The following is a 13,667-nucleotide window of genomic DNA, read 5'->3' as shown; positions in this document are numbered from 1 at the left end:
CACATTTGTAGCAAAAGCTCATGGTGAATGTAATGTGTTTTGTATTTATGTTCATAAAGTGTTGGTTAACACTGGGTCAGGGTGTTGGGTGTGATTGAGTTTGCAAATCTGAAAATGTGGTGAGTTTTGTGTGACTGAGGACAGAGTGTGTGCTTGGTGTTTGTGTGCTAGCTCCGCACATTTTTAAGTGTGTGAATTGCTTTTTGTAAACTATTGGATTGTGAGCTTTATATATTGTGTGGTTTAGATATGGAATGTGTACTGAGCGTATCTTCAAGACAGGGACAATTAGTGAATTTGTAAGATATGGCAAAAAATAAAGAGATGTGATAATGTGAAAATCAAGGATTATATGAGAAAATATAACTGGGCATTGGAAGAGCCACTGTGGAGGAGGCAGAGGACATGAGATTGTGGAGAAGTATGTGTGAAGTTATGTGTGCAGTAGCACATGATTGCATTAGAAAATAAAGGTATGGAATTTAGAGTTCTAAAGGGCAAAGGACAGAATCTGGAAACTGAGTTCTAGCAAACTAACTTTTAAGCATTCGACAAATAAAAATGTGTTCATATTGCAAATTAATGCAATAAAATGTTAAGAACATCTTGTCACATACTCACAAATGAAAACAATACAAAACTTAGAAGAGTATAATAAGTAAAGAAGTTAAAGTCATGCCAATGCAGCATGGATAAATTAAAAAAATGTGATGATCTGTGAAAGGAACCAGAACAAAAGTATATATTGTTTCCTGCCATTGCCATACCATTTAAAGTAGATATAACTAATCTACGGTCATTAAAGTTTGAGAAATTATTACTATTTGTATGGTTAGGAGAAAATTAGAGTGTGGAGAATTTCGATGCACGTGGTAGAGTGTAAGGAAACAAACGAAGGGGATATGAGTGACGATGGGTCTGATGAGGGGTGAGTATGAATGTGAGTACTTGGGCTGTAAAAACATGTGGATGTGGAAGGGTTTTCAGTTGGCATCTGTATTTTAATTTCACTTCTACTACCACTTTGGTCCTGTTTTAGGTTTTTAGTGATTTCACACCCTCCACAATAGTGTAACATTCTCTTGTCTGGCTTATATTAACATATTCTTTCATGTTATGCTGAGAAAACACTTTCATATCCTTAGTTCTTTTTACTAGTATTTTCTCAAATATAACACTAGTGTCCTCTGTTCACCTTGGCCTTCCACAGTCCTATGAAGAGTTCTTATTTTTGTTAAAAAAAAATATTCCTTTCTGTGGAGCTCCTATTGACGAATATGCAAAAGCATTTTGAGGCTTTTTTGTGTGTGTGTACAGGGCAGCCTTTTCTCCACAGGGAACAGAATCACTCTGCTCATCTCTGGGCTCTGTGTAGATCCCAACCTCCCTTTGCTTCCTATTCAGTAATTCCCTGTTATAGCACCTGAGAGCTCATCTTCCGAAGAAATGTAGATGAGTTCATCTGAAGTAGAGACATCATCCTGTGTTTGATTTGGGGCAACAGTGTTTTGTCTTCGCTGGAAAGCATGTTCTTGTAAATTCATTTCTGTGGAGACGTCAAATAAAAACAATAGAAATAAGGACCATGATTTCAATATTTGTTTTTCTTCTGTCCGACGAACAAAAATAAGAGTCTCCTATGGATTGTCGAGTGAGCACACACAACTTCCATCTTGTACATAGTGTAGCATGGTTGGTATGGAACCTGTAAATGCAGAGTGCTATTGATTGTTTCAGTGAATAGCATGGGTGACTGAGTTTGCACAAATTAGCTTGTTAGTAAATGGAACAGAATGCTGTCCCATTTCTAAGTAGAGATAGAAATAAAGTACAATTTCAGTTTCCCTTGCAGATAGTCTGGCCATGTGAATGCGTTTGTACAATGGAAATGATTGGAAATGACATGAGCCAGTTGTAGGCATCGTCCTACAAACACCTTGTGTGCCCCTCTGGGCTCTTGCCTTTCCTAGCTGCCTGGGATAAAGGTATTTTGGGGATTCAGATACAGGACGCATTTTGGTGTTACTGATGGTTTCTTAGGAACCAAATCTGTGAACAGATGACAAGCAGAGTGTGTGAATTCTGTATTGTAAAGATGGCCATGCATATGTGAGCATGTGGGTGAAAGTTCATGTGTATGTGATATTCCAGAATTCCCTTTATGGTATACATAATTTGAGTTGTTTACATGATATCATATTGTGGGAATGAGAATGTAGCATTGAGTTTATGTCCTGGTGGTGGTGTGTGTACCTTCTGGATCATATCTGGTGAGTTTTTTTGATATAGGTAGAAGTAGATGGAGAATGAGTATATGCTGGTTTGTTAGTGGTGTGACAGCACATGTGAACAGTGCAGGGATGTGACCTGCTTTCAGAGTGAGACTGTAAGTATTAGAATGTTAGAGGACATGTATGTAAGTCTCACAGTGAGCATCCATATGAAAACCTGACGGTTTATAACTGAAGTAAAATATGGAGTAGAAAGTGAACAGAGGAAAGTTCAAGTTCATTAAGGGAATATTTTTTCTATAGTTTAGTTGAGAATGAGAGATTTCAAATAGGTTATCTGTTAGGAATGTGAATTAGTTATGAAATTATTTTTATATGTATGAGTCTGAAATGATTGTGTGAAGGAATAAAATTAAGGGCGTATCTTCGTTATGGTACTAGAGAAGGGGAAGGTTAAATGGGGAAAAAAGGGTTGTGTATTTGAGCGAAACTGTGAATAAATGAGAAATGGGCCATACCTTGTATGAAAGGGTTTAGATGTGTGTGTGTGCATATGTGTGTGTGTGTGTGTGTGTGTGTGAGAGAGAGAGAGAGAGAGAGAGAGAGAGAGAATGTGAGAAAGAGAGAGAGGCTGAGTTAGTTCTCATCTGACATACAGGATGTGATGATCCTCTAGCCCAGTGGTCCCCAACCTTTTTTGAGCCACGACCTGTTTAATATCAGAAAATATTTTCATGGACTGGCCTTTAGGGCGGGATGGAAAAATGTAAAACTGACCAAGACAAGCATCAAGAGTGAGTCTTAGACGGATGTAACATAGGAAACCTATTTATTTTTAAAAAATGAAACATCGTTCAGACTTAAATATAAATAAAATGGAAATAGTGTAAATTATTTATTCTTTCTGTGCAGACTGGTATCAAATGACCCACGGACCGATACTGTCCTGTGGCCTGGGGGTTGGAGACCACTGCTCTAGCTCACATATCTGCACTGTCTATTATGTCACCCACAGCTGTCCCAGTGATCCTGTGTTGTAAATGGGTGGTGAGCGTCTGTGCCCTTGTCAGTGAATGTACACTGTCTATGTGTCTCTGTGCTGAAGCCTTGGTACTACTTGCTCTGTCCTAATGCTTTTTCCTATTGTTGAGTGGACAGTGAAATCAGTAGATACTGGGTTGAACAGCTTAAAACCATCTCTTATCCAAGCTCAGATCCCACCAGTGTATATTCCTTACCCTCCTCCATGGGACAGGAATGCTGGGATGTAGAGGAGTTCCCTGTAGAATCTCCTGAGGATGAATGATCCTCTCCAGCTGCCTGCCCAGATGATGGAATCTCCATAGCTGATTCAAGGTCTGGGGAATTGAATTATATAAAAAAGAATTAAAAATAAAGAAAAAATTGGGATGAGGCATTTTCTGGAAATTGTGTGAATTCAAAAAGTGTGTTGAGGGGACATTTTATGGTAGGAATCTTTAACTCACATGACGCTTGCATAGAAATTAAAGTGACTCTCATTTAAAATTTCATTTACAGTTATAACCATTTTATTCAGTGTTAGAGTGTCGGCCAGGCACGTGGATGTCCTGCTGTTGATTTCTGGTCAGAGCACACAGGAAAGGCGACCTTCTACTTGTTCACCCATCCCGCTCCATTAGTCTCTCTGTCTCTCTTTCTCTATATGTCTCATTCTTCTCCCACAGCCATAGCTTGTTTGGTTCAAGCAATTTGACCTCAGGCACCAAGGATGCCTGTGTGGCCTCCACCTCAGGCATTTATAGATATTATAAATATATATATTATAAATATATATGCATATGTAAAGATATATAAACATATTGTTGTTCCTCTGTTGCTTAGCAGAGGAACAACAGACAGCAGATGGGCTGAGTATCACTGCCTAGTTGGCAGCCAGGTGGGTCCAGCTCAGGATGTATGCAGGAGTCTGTCTCTCTGCCTTCCCTTCTCTCACTGAAAAAAAAAATTAATTTACCCAGTAATATAACTAAGCACTTATTAAAATATTTGGCTTGATGGATGTTAGTGTGAACAAATATTTTGTATGTGATAGTTGTGGAGATTTATACAGAACATCAGAAACTTATAATCTTCCATGAAAGACAATCTTTAAAATCCAAAAGTTGGATGTAAACTCTATTCCCTCATGAAAAATTATACAATTTGGTGATATATGTTAGAATTTTATAAAGAATTCTACATACACACATACACACATAAATATAGATTTATATTAGAGTTTATGTTAATATAGATATAAAAAAATGTATAAATAAAATTTTATCTTTGCTGAAATGAACTGTTATGTCAGTTTCTGTGTTTCATTTCTAAACATGCTAGCTGGTCATTATTGCAATTTTATGATTATCACCATCTCTAGGGAATGTGTCCAGTGCATATATTATTCACATTTATAGCAAAAGCTCATGGTGAATGTAATGTGTTTTGTGTTTATGTTCATAAAGTGTTGGTTAACACTGGGTCAGGGTGTAAGGTGTGATTGGGTTTGCAAATCTGAAAATGTGATGAGTTTTGTGTGATTGAGGACAGAATGTGTGCTTGGTGTTTGTGTGTTAGCTCTGCACATTTTTATGTGTGTGAATTACTTTTTCTAAACTATTGGATTGTGAGCTTTATATATTGTGTGGTTTAGATATGGAATGTGTACTGAGCATATTCTTTCAGGACAGAGGCAATTATTGAATTTGTAAGATATGGCAAAAAATAAAGAAATGTGATAAGGTGAAAATGAAGGATTATAGGAGAAAATATACCTGGGCATTGGAAGAGGCACTGTGTGAGGAGGCAGAGGAAATGAGAGTGAGGACAAGTATGTGCAAAGTTATGTGTGCAGTAGCACATGATTGCATTAGAAAATAAAGGTATGGAGGTTCGAGTTCTGAAGGACATAGGACAGAATCTGGACACTGAGGCCTAGGAATCTAACTCTCAAGCATTCAATAAATAGAAATATGTCCATATTGCAAACTAGTGCAATAAAATGTTAAGAACATCTTGTCAAGTACTCACAAATGAAAACAATACAAAACTTAGAAGAGTACAGTAAGTAAAGAAGTTAAAGTCATGCCAATGCAGCATGGATAAATTAAAGAAATATGATGATGCGTGAAAGGAACCAGAACAAAAGTATATATTGTTTTCTGCCATTGCCATACCATTTAAGCAGATTTAACTAATCTACAGTCATAAAAGTTTGAGAACTTACTAGTATTTGTATGATGAGGAGAAAATTAGAGTGCAGAGAATTTCGATGCATGTGGTAGAGTGTAAGGAAACAAATGAAGGGGATATGAGTGCCGATGGGTCTGAATGTGAACACTTGTGCAGTGAAAACATGCGGATGTGGTAGGTCTTTCAGTTGGCATCTGTATTTTAATTTCACTTGTACTACCACTTTGGTCCTGTTTTAGGTTTTTAGTGCTTTCATACTTTCCACAATAGTGTAACATGCTCTTGTCTGGCTGATTGATATTAACATGTTCTTTCATGTTATGCTGAGAAAACACTTTCATATTCTTAGTTCTTTTTACTAGTATTTTCTCAAATATAACACTAGTGTCCTCTGTTCACCTTGGCCTTCTACAATCCTATAAAGGGTTCTTGTTTTTCTTAAAAAAATATTTCTTCCTCTGGATCTCCTATTGACGAAAATGCAAAAGCCTTTTGAGGCTTTTTTGTGTGTGTACAGGGCAGCCTTTTCTCCACAGGGAACAGAATCACTCTGCTCATCTCTGGGCTCTGTGTAGATCCCAACCTCCCTTTGCTTCCTATTCAGTAATTCCCTGTTATAGCACCTGAGAGCTCATCTTCCGAAGAAATGTAGATGAATTCATCTGAAGTAGAGGCATCATCCTGTATTTGATTTGGGGCAACAGTGTTTTGTCTTCGCTGGAAAGCATGTTCTTGTAAATTCATTTCTGCTGAGAAGTTAAATAAAAACAATAGAAATAAGGACCATGATATTAATATTTGTTTTCTTCTGTCCGATGAACAAAAATAAGAGTCTACTATAGATTGTCGAGTGAGCACACACAGTCTCCATCTTGTATATCAGGGGTCCCCAAACGTTTTACACAGGGGGCCAGTTCACTGTCCCTCAGACCACTGGAGGGCGGACTATAAAAAGAAAAATATGAACAAATCCCTATGCACACTGCACGTATCTTATTTTAAAGTAAAAAAACAAAACGGGAACAAATACAATATTTAAAATAAAGAACAAGTAAATTTAAGTCAACAAACTGACCAATATTTCAATGGGAACTATGCTCCTCTCACTGACCACCAATGAAAGAGGTGCCCCTTCCAGAAGTGCATCGGGGGCCGGATAAATGGCCTCAGGGGGCCGCATGTGGCCCGCGGGCTGTAGTTTGGGGACCCCTGTTGTATATAGTGTAGCATGGTTAGAATAGAACCTGTAAATGTACAGTGATATTGATTGTGTCAGTGAATACCATGGGTGACTGAGTTTGCACATATAAGCTTGTTAGTAAATGGAACAGAATGCTGTCCCATTTCTAAGTAGAGATAGAACTAAAGTACAATTTCAGTTTCCCTTGCAGATAGGCCATGTGAATGCGTTTGTACAATGGAAATGATTGGAAATGACATGAGCCAGTTCTAGGCATCGCCATACAAACACCTTGTGTGCCCCTTCGGGCTCTTGCCTTTCCTAGCTGCCTGGGATAAAGGTATTTTGGGGCTTCCGATACAGGACACATTTTGATGTTATTGATGGTTTCTTAGGAACCAAATCTGTGAACAGATGACAAGCAGAGTGTGTGAATTCTGTATTGTAAAGATGGCCATGCATATGTGAGCATGTGGGTGAAAGTTCATGTGTATGAGATATTCCAGAATTCCCTTTATGTTATATGTAATTTGAGTTGTTTACATGGTATCATATTGTGGGAATGAGAATGTAGCATTGAGTTTATGTCCTGGTGGTGGTGTGTGTACCTTCTGGATCATATCTGGTGAGTTTTTTTGATATAGGTAGAAGTAGATGGAGAATGAGCTTGTGCTTGTTTGTTAGTGGTGTGACAGCACATGTGAACAGTGCAGGAATGTGACCTGCTATCAGAGTGAGACTGTATGTATTAGAATGGTATAGGACATGTGTTTAGGTCTTAGTGAGCATCCACATGAAGATCTGATGGTTTATAACTGAAGTAAAAGATGGAGTAGAAAATAAACAGAGGAGAGTTCAATTTCATTAAGGGAATATTTTTTTAGAGTTTGGTTGAGAATGAGATATTTCAAATAGGTTATCTGTGTGAGGAATGTGAATTAATTATGATATTTTCATATGTATGAATCTCAAATGATTGTGTGAAGGAATGAAATTAAGGGCGTATCTCCATAATGATACTAGAGAAGGGGATGGTTAGAAGGGGAAAAAGGGATTGTGTATATGAGCGTAAATGTGAATAAATGAGAAATGGGCCATGCCTTGTATGAAGGGGTTTAGATCTGTGCGTGTGTGTGTGTGTGTGTGTTTGTGAGTGTGTGTGTCTGTGTGTGTGTGAGAGAGAGTGACAGAGAGAGGGGCTGAGTTAGTTCTTATCTGAAGGTACATGTGATGATCCTCTAGCTCAGTGGTCCCCAACCTTTTTCGGGCCACGGACCAGTTTAATGTCAGAAAATATTTCCACGGACTGGCCTTTAGGGTGAGATGGATAAATGTATCATGTGACCGAGACAAGCATCACGAGTGTGTCTTACACAGATGTATTAGAGGGAATCTGGTCATTTAAAAAAAATAAAACATCGTTCAGACTTAAATATAAATAAAACAGAAATAATGTAAGTTATTTATTCTTTCTGTGCTGACTGGTACCAAATGGTCACCAAACTGGTACTGGTCTGCGTCCCAGGGTTGGGGACCACTGCTCTAGCTCACATATCTGCACTGTCTACTATGTCACCCACAGCTGTCCCAGTGATCCTGTGCTGTAAATGGGTGGTGAGCGTCTGTGCCCTGTCAGTGAACGTACACTGTCTATGTGTCCCTGTGCAGAAGCCTCAGTACTAGCTGCTCTGTCCTGATGCTTATTTCTGTTGTTGAGTGGACAGTGAAATCAGTAGATACTGGGTTGAGCAGCTTAGAACCATCTCTTGTCTAAGCTCAGATCCCACCTGTGTATATTCCTTACCCTCCTCCATGGGGCAGGAATACTGGGATGTAGAAGAGTTCCCCGTAAAATCTCCTAAAGAAGAATGATCCTCTCCAGCTGCCTGCCCAGATGATGGAATCTCCATAGCTGATTCAAGGTCTGGTTAATTGAATTATATAAAAAAAGAAGAAAAAATAAAGAAAAAATTGGGATGAGGCATTTTCTGGGAGTTGTGTGAATTCAAAAAGTATGTGTTGAGTGGTCACTTTATGTCAGGCATCATTAACTCACATGACGCTTGCATAGAAATTAAAGTGACTCTCTTTTTTAAAATTTCATTTACAGTTATGACCATTTTAGCAAGTGTTATAGTGTTGGCCAGGCATGTGGAAGTCCTGCTGTTGATTTCTGGTCAGAGCACACAGGAAAGGCGACCTTCTACTTGTTCACCCATCCTGCTTCCCTAGTCTCTCTGTCTGTCTTTGTCTGTCTTTGTCTCATTCTTCTCCCACAGCCATAGCTTGTTTGGTTCAAGCAATTTGGCCTCAAGTACTGAGGATGCCTCTGTGGCCTCTACCTCAGGCACTAAAATATATATATTTATAATATATATGTATTTTATATATATATTTATCTATCTATTTAGATATATATTTATAATATATTTATATACATATAAATATATATTCTGTGTTTCATTGCTAATTATAAATATATATTATATATAGGTACATATAAACCTATATATAACATAATATATAGGTATATATAAATATAATATATAGGTATATATAAACATATATATATATAAAGATATATATAAACATGTTGTTTCTCTGTTGCATAGCAGAGGAACAGCAAACAGCAGATGGGCTGTGCATCACAGCCTAGTTGGCAGCCAGGTGGGTCCAGCTCAGGGTATATGCAGGAGTCTGTCTTTCTGCCTTCCCTTCTCTTACTGAAAAATAAATTCATTTAGCCAGTAATGTAACTAAGCATTCATTAAAATATTTGACTTGATGGTTATTAGTGGGAACAAAGATTTTGTGTGTGATATTTTGGAATTTTATCAGAGAATAATAAACTTATAATCTTTCCTGAAAGACAGTCTATAAAAACTAAAATTTGGATGTAAACTCTATTCCCTTATGAAAAATTATACAATTTGGTGATAATGTGTTAGAAATTTCATAAAGAATTCTGCTTACACACATACACACACAAATATAGATTTATATTAGAGTTTATGTAAATATAGATATAGAAAATAAAGTATAAATAAAATTTTATCTTTGCTGAAATGAACTGTTATGTCAGTTTCTGTGTTTCATTGCTAAACATGCTCACTGGTCATTATTGAAATTTTATGATTATCACCATCTCTAGTGAGTGTGTCCAGTGCATATATTATTCACATTTATAGCAAAAGCTCATGGTGAATGTAATGTATTTTTTGTTTATGTTCATAAAGTGTTGGTTAACACTGGGTCAGGGTTTAAGGTGTGATTGAGTTTGCAATTCAGAAAATGTGATGAGTTTTGTGTGACTGAGGACAGAGTTTGTGCTTGGTGTTTTTGTGTTAGCTCTGCACATTTTTAAGTGTGTGAATTACTTTTTCTAAACTATTGGATTGTGAGCTTTATATATTGTGTGGTTTAGATATGGAATGTGTACTGAGCATATTCTTTCGGGACAGAGGCAATTATTGAATTTGTAAAATATGGCAAAAAATAAAGGGATGTGATAATGTGAAAATCAAGTATTATAGGAGAAAATATACCCGGGCATTGATAGAGGCACTGTGGAGGAGGCAGATGAAATGAGAGTCTCAACAAGTGTGTGCAAAGTTATGTGTGCAGTAGCACATGATTGCATTAGAAAATAAAGGTATGGAGGTTCAAGTTCTGCTAAAGGGCATAGGACAGAATCTAGACACTGAGGCCTAGCAAACTAACCGTTAAGCACTCAACAAAGAGAAATGTGTCCATATTGCAAATTAATGCAATAAAATATTAAGAACATCTTGTCAAATACTCAAAAATAATAATACAAAACTTAGAAGACTATAGTAAGTAAAGAAATTAAACTCAAGCCAAAGCAGCATGGATAAATTAAAGAAATATGATGATGAGTGAAAGGAACCAGAACAAAAGTATATATTGTTTCCTGCCATTGCCATACAATTTAAAGGAGATATAACTAATTTATGGACATAAAAGTTTGAGAAATTATTAGTCTTTGTATGGTGAGGAGAAAATTAGAGTGCAGAGAATTTCGATGCACGTGGTAGAGTGTAAGGAAACAAACGATGAGGATATGAGTGCCGATGGGTCTGATGAGGGGTGAGTATGAATGTGAACACTTGAGCAGTGAAAACATGTGGATCTGGTAGGTCTTCCAGTTGGCATCTGTATTTTAATTTCACTTCTACTACCACTTTGGTCCTGTTTTAGGTTTTTAGTGCTTTCATACTTTCCACAATAGTGTAACATGCTCTTGTCTGGTGCATATGTGTGTGTGTATTTTTTTTTTTTTTTGGCTTATATATAAATTAACATGTTGTTTCATGTTATTCTGAGAAAACTCTTTTAAATCCTTAGTTCCTTTTACTAGTATTTTCTCAAATATAACACTAGTATCTTCTGTTCACCTTGGACTTCTACAGTCCTATAAAGGGTTCTTGTTTTTCTTGGAAAAATATTGCTTGCTCTGGAGGTCTTCTTACAAATATACAAAAGCATTTTGAGACTTTTTTGTGTGTGTACAGGGCAGCCTCTTCTCCACAAGGAACAGAATTACTCTGCTAATCTCTGGGCTCTGTGTAGATCCCAACCTCCCTTTGCTTCCTATTCAGTAATTCCCTGTTATAGCACCTGAGAGCTCATCTTCCGAAGAAATGTAGATGAATTCATCTGAAGTAGAGGCATCATCCTGTGTTTGATTTTGGGCAACAGTGTATTGTCTTCTCTGCAAAGCATGTTCTTGTAAATTTATTTCTGCTGAGAAGTTAGATAAAAACAATAGAAATAAGGACCATGATTTTAATATTCGTTTTTCTTCCGTCCAATGAACAAAAATTATAGTCTGCTATGGATTGTCTAGTGGATAGTGTACCATGGTTAGTATGAAACCTGCAAATGCACAGTGATATTGATTGTGTCAGTGAATACCGTGGGTGACTGAGTTTGCACAAATAAGCTTGTTAGTAAATTGAACAGAATTCTGTCTCCTTACTATGTAGAGATTGAACTAAAGTACAATTTCAGTTTTTCTTGCAGATAGTCTGGCCATGTGAATGTGTTTCTACAATGGAAATGATTGGAAATGACATGAGCCAGTTCTAGGCATTGCCATAGAAAAACCTTGTGTGCTCCTCTGGGCTCTAGCCTTTCCCACCTACCTGGGATAAAGGTATTTTGGGGATTCTGATACAGGACACATTTTGATGTTATTGATGGTTTTCTAGGAACCAAATCTGTGAACTGATTACAAGCAGAATTGTGAATTCTGTAATCTAAGGATGGCCATGCACGTATGATCATGTGGGTGAAAGTTCATGTGTATGTGATATTTCAGAATCCCCTGTATGTTATGTCTTATTTGAGTTGTTTACATGGTATCATATTGTGGGAATGAGAATGTAGCATTGAATTTATGTCCTGGTGGTGGTGTGTGTGTACCTTCTGGATCATATCTGGTGAGTTTTTTTGATGTAAGTAGAAGTAGATGGAGAATGAGTATGTGCATGTTAGTTAGTGGTGTGACAGCACATGTGAACAGTGCAGGAATGTGACCTGTTATCAGAGTGAGACTGTAAGTATTAGAATGTTAGAGGACATGTGTGTAGGTCTCACAGTGATCATCCATATGAAGACCTGACGGTTTATAACTGAAGTAAAAGATGGAGTAGAAAGTCAACAGAGGAGAGTTCAATTTCATTAAGGGAATATTTTTTCTGTACTTCGGTTGAGAATGAGAGATTTCAAATATATTATCTGTGTGAAGAATGTGAATCATTTATGAAATTATTTGTATATGTATGAGTCTGAAATGACTATTTGAAGGAATGAAATTAAGTGCATATATCCATAATGGTACTAGAGAAGGGGAGTTTAGATGGGGAAAAGAGTGTTTTGTATTTGAGCAAAAATGTGAATAAATGAAAAATGGGCCATACCTTGTGTGAAGGGGTTCTAGATGTGTGTGTGTGTGTGTGTGTGTGTCTGTGTCTGTGTGAGGGTGATTTAGTTCTCATCAGTAGCGCCAGGTTGTGATTACACTCTAGCTCACATATGTGCTCTGTTTACTATGATTTTGTATTGGAAATAATGTGGTGAGGCTTCATGCCCTGTCATTGGAAATACACTCCCTGTGTGTCCCTGTGCAGAATCCTCAGTATTAGTTGCTCTGCCCTTTAATTCTTTCCCGTTTTTGATGGGACAGTGTATTTGGTTTTTACTGGGCTGAAAAGCTCAGAGCCATCTCTTGTCCAAGCTCAGATCCCACCTGTGTATATTCCTTACCCTCCTCCATGGGACAGGTATGCTGGGAGGTAGAGAAGTTCCCCATTAAATTTCTTGAGGAAGAATGGTCTTCTTCTGCTTGACCTAATGGTGAGACCTCCATAGCTGATTCAAGGTATGAAGAATTGAATTATATAAGGAAAAAAAGACGAGTGAAAAAATTGAGATGAGGTATTTTCTGTCTTTGTGTTAATTAAAAAATATATGTTAAGTGAACATTGTATGTGAGGGAACATTATGACACATTACAGTTGCTTGTACATACATTAAGGTGACATTTATTTTTCACAAAGATAGAGAATCAGAGAGAGGTATAGGTAGAGACAGAGAGACAGGAACAGAGAGATATAAGAAGCATCAATCATTAGTTTTTCGTTGTGACATCTTAGTTGTTCATTGATTGTTTTCTCATGTGCCTTGACCCTGGGCCTTCAGCAGACCGAGTAACACCTTGCTCAAGCCAGTGACCTTGGGCTCAAACTGGTGAGCCTTTGCTCAAACAAGATGAGCCCTCGCTCAAGCTGGCAACCTCGGAGTCTTGAACCCGGGTCCTCGGCATTTCAGTCCTACGCTATCCACTGCAATACCGCCCGGTCAGGCAAGGTTAAATTTTTATTTAAAATTTTATTTATTATAATTAGAATTCATAGTCCTGGCTGTTTTAGTAAGTGGTAGAGTGCCAGCTGGGCATGTGGATGGCCTGAGAGAGATTTCAGGTCATGACATACAGGAAAGGTGACATTCTGCTTTCTACT

The sequence above is a fragment of the Saccopteryx bilineata genome, chromosome 10 (assembly GCF_036850765.1).
Source record: "Saccopteryx bilineata isolate mSacBil1 chromosome 10, mSacBil1_pri_phased_curated, whole genome shotgun sequence".
NCBI classification, from domain to species: Eukaryota; Metazoa; Chordata; class Mammalia; order Chiroptera; family Emballonuridae; genus Saccopteryx; species Saccopteryx bilineata.
The sequence above is the reverse complement of the archived record's forward strand: the minus strand, read 5'-3'. Positions refer to the sequence as shown.